The sequence below is a fragment of the Muntiacus reevesi genome, chromosome 7 (assembly GCF_963930625.1).
Source record: "Muntiacus reevesi chromosome 7, mMunRee1.1, whole genome shotgun sequence".
NCBI lineage: Eukaryota > Metazoa > Chordata > Mammalia > Artiodactyla > Cervidae > Muntiacus > Muntiacus reevesi.
Window position 1 is genome coordinate 20646646 of NC_089255.1, and position 8848 is coordinate 20655493.

General features: G+C 40.7%; 1 pseudogene; it reads right to left on the bottom strand.

The window, feature by feature from the left end:
• Window positions 1-3098: 3098 nt before the first annotated feature.
• Window positions 3099-3721, bottom strand: LOC136172346 (WASH complex subunit 3 pseudogene; annotated as a pseudogene).
• Window positions 3722-8848: the final 5127 nt, after the last annotated feature.

Consider the following 8848-nt stretch of genomic DNA (forward strand, 5'->3'; position numbering starts at 1 on the left):
TCCTTATTACCAAGTACAGCAAAATCATCCCGGGCATTTCAAAGAGGAATTTCAAAGACGGAATTTGAAACAGGGAACTGATTACACAGGAAGTGCACAGAGATGGGAAGCTGAATGCTACTACCATGAGGGCTTGAAGGACACAGGAGAGGGATGGTGTCACCAGAATCAGAGGCTGAGGCTGTCCCACGGCTGGGACTGGCAAGGACCCTGGAGGGAAGGGCTGACTGATGGGGAACTGGAACCACTATGGGAAAATGATGCTCAAAACAGAGAGAGATGGTCAACAAAAAGAATCTGGCTTCTCCTTACTTCTTTATCTCCAGTCTCTTGCTGGTGCCTCCCATTCTTACTGGAAGATAGTTGGCAAAGATAAGCAGGAAACAGTTTTTAAGAGAAAGATGAGAAAGAAGCCTGAGAGCAAACAGGCAATGACTGATAGAGCACGAACTAAGGAATATTTGTAGCTTACATGAATGAATAGGCAAATAGATAGGCATTCAGCACTGGCTGAACAATAATTTGAAGTTGTCACAACTCTCCCATTCAGAGCCTGTCAAAACAATTTCATCCCTCAGTTTTCTGCTACTAGTTGCCACAGATATCTTCTTGAGACGTGGGTTTGGACAATGCAAATTAAGAGTACTTGAAGTTCAGAGGAGAGACAAGAGCCCTGAGGCTGGCAGCTTTGCCTGAAACACTTGAATTAAAAATTTTTTCTTCTTCTGGGAGAACCCAAAATACTAGTAAAGATGTAGGTCATTTAACAGTACCCAGTTTGAAATCCATCTTTGATTTTTCCTGAGCCTCATATCTAACAGCTGCGGGGATAATGTCCCTCAAAATGACACAAGGCACCATTTTCGAACCAAAGACCTAGCCTGTCCCTTACATAGGCCCTTGGTTAGGGTTTCAGGTCACAGGAGCTTCTTTAAAATACAGAGAAGGCTGCAGTTCCACAGTGTGTCCACCAGAGGGCTGCAGGGCCTCCCCTGGCTGAGTCCAGACTGGCCGCCCCATCCTTGCCCTGGCTGCCTGTGGGGTCTTCCCTAATGTACCTTCCGTGTTGTGGTAGATCTGGGGGTGCAGAGGTTGCCCTGATCCCAGTGGGAGGAATTTCCTATTCAGTTCTCTTATTTCCCCCTTTCACCGGTTCATGTTACATTTAATAACAGTTGATTTAAAAAATTTACAAGTGGGGAAATCAAAACAGGCCTCTGTGTGTGTGTGTGTGTATGTGTGTATGTATGTGTGTATGTGTGTATATGTGTATATATATGTGTGTATGTGTATGTGTGTATGTGTGTGTATGTGTGTGTATGTATGTGTATGTATATGCACGCGTATGTGTGTGTATCTGTGTGTTTGTGCGTGCGCATGTATGTGTGTGTGTATCTGTGTGTGTGTGTGTGTGTGTGTGTTGTGTGTATGTGTGCGTATGTGTGTGTGTGAGCCCATGTGCACAGACACGTGTACATTTTGAAGGTGGGGTATCAGGAAGTGGGGATAATTCTGGTCACCAATTCATATGAACCTGTGACTTAAGTATCATTTAACGTAGAAATTCAGAACTTGGAAAAAGACCTTGGAAATAATTTAGTACTCCTTCATCTATAGCTAAGGAAATCAACGCAACCTTTGCTACTTGCAAGATGCCTGGAAGGTTCGGAAACTTTAGGAATGAGGTTAATTAGTAGAGTTATTACGGGGTTTGTGGTAAGATTTTATTTCAACATTCCACCCTTGCACTCCTTTTCTTAGGCTCAGCCTGAGTCTTGACAGCAGAACCAAAGCACAAAAAAGTATTTTCCAGTTTTCTATGGAAAATGCTTGGCTCTCTGGTTTTATTTATTTTTATTTTTTATTTTTTTGGCTCTCTGGTTTTAATCCCATCCTTTGTTGTTGAAGTTTTCCAGACTCTTGAAACCAGAAGGTAGAAAGATCTGACATGGTAGGAAAATTATCCAGGAAGATGGTTGAGTGAGCAGAAACCCAATCAAACTCTTAATCAGAGATTCTATCAAAATCAGTCAGAAATTTTACTAAAGAATTTTCAGCAGTGGAGCAGAGATCAGTCACTAAGATAACTTAAGGGAGAATGCATTAAACAGGAAAAATTAATGTAGGCTCCCTGAAAAAATTTTATCACTCCAAAAAGACCAAAGAGTGTATAGAAAACTTTATTTTAATTAATCCTGAGAAAGAGCAACTGCGGGGAACCACACAGAGAATTCAGAAACTGGTTGGAGCCTCTTTTCAAAGAAATGAAATGGACTGTACTTCCTCTCAAGTGAAGGTCAGAATGAAAAAGAATGAAAGTAACAATCATTGTGAAAGACAGACTAAAAATATTGTTTTAGTTGCACACAGCAGAAATGGCACTTAAATAAGAAGACAACGTGAGCAATATATCCAGAATTTTAAGAAACTGAGAAATGAAACATTTCAGGAAGGCAGATCTGGGGAATAGAGTTCAGTATTGCAATTTCTGAAGAGTGAGGCCTCCTGAATAAGCAATCAAAATCAAAGGCAAGAAATCAATAATTAAAGCAGCAATAATACATTTTTCCAGAACCAATAAGAGATTAGATTTGAAATAGAGAAGAGTCATATGGGCTAATAGAACATGTACGAACATTTGAAGAGTGACTTCTGTTTATAAAACTGTTCTGTGCAATGACCATACGGTTTTTATTCCTCATTTTGTTAATTACTTTCATGCATCTTTCCTTTTGATCTTCCCAATAGCTATATGAGGTGGACAGATATTATTAATCTCTCATTTTACTGATAGAAAATAACCTCTGAGAGGCTAAATAACTTACTAGGGATAAACTAGTTCTATCCCTCAAAAGTTAGAACTAGTGAGTGAAGAATCCAAGGTTAAGTCCAGGTCTTGCTATCCAAAGTGGGAGGGCCTTACACTTTTTTCTTTTTAAATAAATGCTTTATTATTATTATTTTTTAACAGAGGAAACTTGGTGGCAGATCTGTAGCCACTTGATGTTTTTATAACTAAGAATTAGAGTTCGGGCTCCTTATTATAGAATGTAAAGGTACACTAACACATGTATATATAATTGTTATGAAAATTAAGCTTAGTCACTAAAAGAAGATTCACTATCTGAACTTTCTTCTGTGTTTTTTTCACCTTTACCATCAGGCACTGGAGCATCTGGCCTCTCAAGAAAATTTGGGTCTAGTCCTTCCAATATCATTTTGTTTCTTATTGCCATCACTGGAACACCCACTTGAACCGTTTTGAGATATCTAGCATATCTTGGATCCTTGGCTACAGTTAAGATATTTTCTGGTGTTACTTCACTTTCTTGTGGTCCAGAGTCCTGTAAACTGTTCTGCGTGATTGCTCTGAAGTGGCTTCAGAATGTGTTCCATTTGTGATCCTAGTGACATTTACAAGAGATGCTCCAAATGTGACATCATCTAGGTCTGGGATAGATGATAGCTTTGCATCTAAAATATTGAGAGTTGTTTCAATCTGCTGGATACGAAGAGAAAGTTCTGCTAGTTTCTCCTCACAAACTGTAGAAAAGCCGTTGAGGAACTCTATAGTGTGCATCGCAAACTTGCTTAGAAATGCCACTGATCTTTTCTGTTGAATAGCTGGCACTTTAGTCAGGTCTATGCCTGAGCCCATGAGAGGAAGCCAATCCTCATCCATCTCCTCAGCGGGCGGGGGACCCAGGGCTCACCCCCAAACCCCTCCCTAGCCCGGCCCGCCCAACCCGGTAATAGCGTCTGAATGCCTCTCCTAGTCCCCTCTTATACACATTTTAAACAATAAGGATAATACATGTTTGATAACAAGCAGAAAGAGAAGGTACTTTTAAAAGGATGAAACTTAGAAACAAAAAAAAAGAGCTTGGTGGATGTGGAACTCTAACATCAAGAATGAGGGAGAGACAGTTCGTTCTTGACCTTACCAAACTGCCCTTCATGTGGGATGCAACAGACTCATAAGCTCTATAAGTTCTTAGAAATCCAACCAGTCACCTTATTCCAGCTAACCTGGGGACTGCTTCTAATGAAAGTCTGCCTTAAACACAGAGACCTAATACAGTTGCCATTGATGCACCTATTGTACATTGACACATCATCATTGCCTGAAACTAAAAACCTGCTTAAAAAAATAAAATCTATTAATGGCTCCCATCTCCCCCCAACAACCGCAGACGTGTGTATGTTGTGTATGTGCAGCTATGTACTGCCGTGTGTTGCGGAGACGAGCAGCATTGTCTGGTGCACGACTCTGACACTGGGCTCCTCTCTCGGTTGCCTGGCAGTGAGCCAGCTCTCAGACTCAATGTCCCCCCGGGACTTGAAGTTTCCAAGGTCTGGAAACCGAGGCATCAGAGAATCCCCCTAGACAGTGGGCACCTATGATGAGAACTGCTTGGTGTGCATGTGAAAGTTGCTCAGTCATGTCCGACTCTTTTCAACCCCATGGACTATAGCCCACCAGGCTCCTCTGTCCATTGTCTTGTCCCCAGGTGAGAATATTGGAGTGGGTAGCCATTTGCTTCTCCAGGGGAGTCTTCCTAACCCAGGGATCAAACCCCGGATCTCCTGCATTGTAGGCAGATTCTTTACCATCTGAGCCACCGGGGAGGGAAGGCCTTGGTGTGCATAAATAAAATGTTTAATCCCTCATGTGAAGCCGCCTTTATACACATCTCATAAACAGAGGGATACAAGCCCTCTGGGGCTCTTCCCCTCAGCACGTGTCTTTCACCAGGCCCCAGCATATCTCTCTGCAGGACACAGAGGCAGACCCCGGGCCCGCTGACCCTGCTCCTGTGAGTCCCACTCACACCAAGGGACACCAGTTGGCGTATATCCTGAGCCCTTCACACAACAGTTGTGCTCTCTTAGTTCAGATCCCGAGGAAATAAATGATTTCTGTAGCTAAGAGGACAAACTCTGTCCTGTGACTTGAAGTGTGGAAGTCCATTTCAGCTAGCAGAAGAGAATTTTCTGTTTCATCTCGTAACACATGTGTTATCCCACTATCAGAATGAAAAAGCCCTGGAGTTAAATTTAAGGTAGAACAAGGATATTCTGAAGACCGTGTATAATAAGTGAAATGAAATATTAAGTGAAGAAAGTAAAAGACAAATATATGATATCACTTTTATGTGGAATCTAAAAAATGGTATAAATGAACTTGTTAACAAAACAGAAATAGACTCACAGACATAGAAAACAAACATGGTTACCAAGGGGGATAGCAGGCAGGGAAGAGACAAATTAGGAGTTTGGGTGTAACCTATATACACTACTATATATAAGCTAGATAAACAACAAGGACCTACAGTATGTTGTAATAACCAATAATGGAAAAGAAGCTGAAAAAGTATATGTATATATCTATATATCTATCTGAGTCATTTTCTGTATACCCAAAACTAACACATTGTAAATTAGCTATAGCTAAATTTTAAAAAATGGTTAAAAACTAAAGCAGCACAAGAATCTTTTGAAGACCTGTATAATAAGTTTCAACCATATCACCCCATTCCCAGAATCTAAAAGATGGCTATTTACTTTTCTTACTATTTTCAAGGGGAAAACTTTTTTTGGATCTCTTTCTCCTCAGGTCTCCCGAATAATGCAGGTATATTTTCTCTCTAATGGCGTGAAGAGCGCCCCGCTTCTGCTGATTTTATTGATCAGGTTTGAGCTAATGGTAGATGTTTGTTTGAAGTAGATTTTTGTATGTGTGTGTTTGAGGTAATATTCATGCCAAGAGACAGGTGAAATAGTCCTCTGGGTTCTAGCTGTGACCAAGAAGGTTTTATCTTTCTTTCATTCCCCTTTCTTTTCTTTGGGAATGAAAATAACACTTAAATATCTTAGTTGGCTTTGTAGTTGGTCCAATTACTGGAGATCAAAAACATCTCATCAATTACATTACTGGGTTTAATATGACTACATTTATATAATTACAAGGACCAGTTATATTTAAAAAGACACTTATTTTTGATGAAAACCATAAAAGCTTATTAAAGCACTCTGATTTTCTTTTTTCTGGTAACTACTACCTGAAAATACCTCTGAATACTCTCTATAAGGGAAAATATTTTGGAAAAATTATGTGAGAAGGTATAGAAATCACATACAAACAAAAAGAACCAAAATATGTATGTGTGTGTATATTTGTGTATCTATATGTAGATAATACACACACATGTAGGGGCTGCCCTGGTGGCTCAGATGGTAAAGAATCTGCCTGCAATGAGGGAGACCCCTGTTCGATCCCTGGGTTGGGCAGATCCCCTGGAGAAGGGAATGGCTACCCACTCCAGTACAGGACTTGGCTGGGATATTCAAGCCCTTTCATAAGATCTTGGTATTATTCTGTGCAGTGGGCTTCACAGGTGGCACCAGTGGTAAAGAATCCACCTGCCAATGCAGAAGACACAGAGGTATGGGTTCCATTCCTGGGTTGGGAAGATCCCCTAGAGTAGGAAATGGCAACCTACTCCACTGTTCTTGCCTGGAAAATTCCATGGACAGTGGAGCCTGGCAGGCTACAGTCCATGGGGTCAAAGAGCCAGACATGACTGAGCACACATACGCTGATGGCCTATGTGAGATCTCTCACTTCTCATACACACACATATAACTGTATATATATATAAAACTGTACATATGGATGTGGGTTTGAGAAAGGTCTGGGAGTTGGTGATGGACAAGGAAGCCTGGCGTGCTGCAGTCCATGGGGTCTCAAAGAGGTGGACACGACTGAGCGACTGAACTGAACTAACATGTATTATATGCCATATACTTTTTTCCTTCTACTCCAAAATAGAGAATATTATTCTTGTCTTATATCCTCAGGAACAATTAGTAATGACATATTTCTAATGATCCCCTAGAAGTCTTGATAAAGTTGACTAAGGTTTGTGATTCAGTTGCTAAATCATGTCCTACCCTGCAACCCTATGTACTGAGGTAGGCCAGGTTCCCCTGTCCTTCACCATCTCCCAGAGTTTGCTCAGGTTCACGTCCACTGAGTTGGTGGTGCTATCTAACCATCTCATCCTCTGCTGCCTCCTTCTCCATTTGCTTTCAGTCTTTCCCAGCTGAAAGCCTAGCTTGAAGGATTTTGAGCATAACCTTACTAGCATATGAAATGAGCACAATTGCATGGTAGTCTGAATATTCTCTGGCATTTCCCTTCTTTGGGATTAGAATGAAAACTGACCTTTTCCAGTCTTGTGGCCACTGTTGAGTTTTCTAAATTTGCTGACATATTGAATGCAGCACTCTAACAGCACCATCTTTTAGGATTTTATTTTATTTTTTATTTTTTTTTCTTTTAAGATTTTAAATAGCTCAGCTGGAACAGAGTAAGAACCTGTAATTAAGCTTTGTCTTGGTGGCATGAAATAAAGAAGGTGACATAGGACGCTGAGGGCAGGATCCACTAGCTCTTTCTCTACCCTGTGGTTCTATGTGATTCTTGCAAAGCCAGCCTTAGGCTGATGACAGTAGTGACAGCGATATTGAAGCTGGAGATGAATCAGAATGAGGCCTAGAGACTGAATTATCAAGAGCTCTGTGACCAGTGACACAACAAGGACAATGCCAGCCAACCCTTTCCTTTTAACAACTTCTAAACATTAAAAAATTTATTTTTCCTGTGTTTTTCTGGTAGGGATGATTAGAATGTCCAGGATGGTAAGGCAAAGAGGAAAGTGGTAAAAGAGCATTTAATATAACGGGAGGCAGAAAAAAAATGGAATTCTTCTGTGGCCAGGTGGAGTTCTTCCAGCTCGATCTATGATAAAGGTGGTGGACAATTGGGGATTTTCCTCCTGGACAATTATTATTATGCTACTGGGATCAGAAGCATTGATGCTGTGGATACCTTAGAAGAGAGCTATTTTTGCGAATCATTTGTAATGGATTCTTATCTCTAGTTATGAAAAACTTGATAACCAAATTTATAATACAAATGATTAAAAAGGCCTAAAAAACTTAAAAAAATTTATTTATTTGGCTGCACTGGGTCTTAGTTGTGACCTGCAGGAACTTTAGTTATGACACGTGAACACTTAGTTGTGGCACGTGGGAGCTAGTTCCCTGACCAGGGATCCAACCTGGGCTGTCTGCATTGGGAGCACAGAATCTTAGCCACTGGTCCACCAGGGAAGTCCATAAAAGGTCTAAAGAACTTTAATGGCAGAATTTGTTAAATCATGTAATACGAAATACCAGTATCTTGGTCTTCCCTGGTTCCGCACTTGCAATGTAGAGGGCATGGGTTTGATCCTTGGTCGGGGAACTGAGACCCCACATGCCATGCAGCACAGCCAAAAAAAAAAAAAAAAAAAAAGGACCTTTCTAATTCCGTGCCTAGCTTGGGCATATTGAATGTGTAACCTGTGATCTGTCTGGACTGAAATAGGCTGTGTTAAGACTGTATTTTGGAAGACACTTTTTTCTCCTGCCCACTATTAACCTGAAATTTTACTATAGTCATTTCTAGAAGATATTCAATAAAATTTTAGATTTATTGCAAGCATAGTTCAATATTTATTAATTTGCAGGGAAACCAAGGAGTGTGCTGGTCCAGAAAGGCTATGAAAATGGAGGGGTTTTAGCGTTGGCAAACAACGCTTATGTAAGCAACTAGTTTAAACAACTGTGAAAGGTTGAAATTTCATTTCAAAGGTCACCGAAATATCCAGTCCACATTGTTTGTTGGGAAGGAATTTCACACAGCATGCCCTGAGATGACAGACATGCAGGCTTCCAGGTCCAGTGAAAGTAACACATCACAGAAGCAAATATCAGGGGCTGCAGTATAGCCAGTAATGGA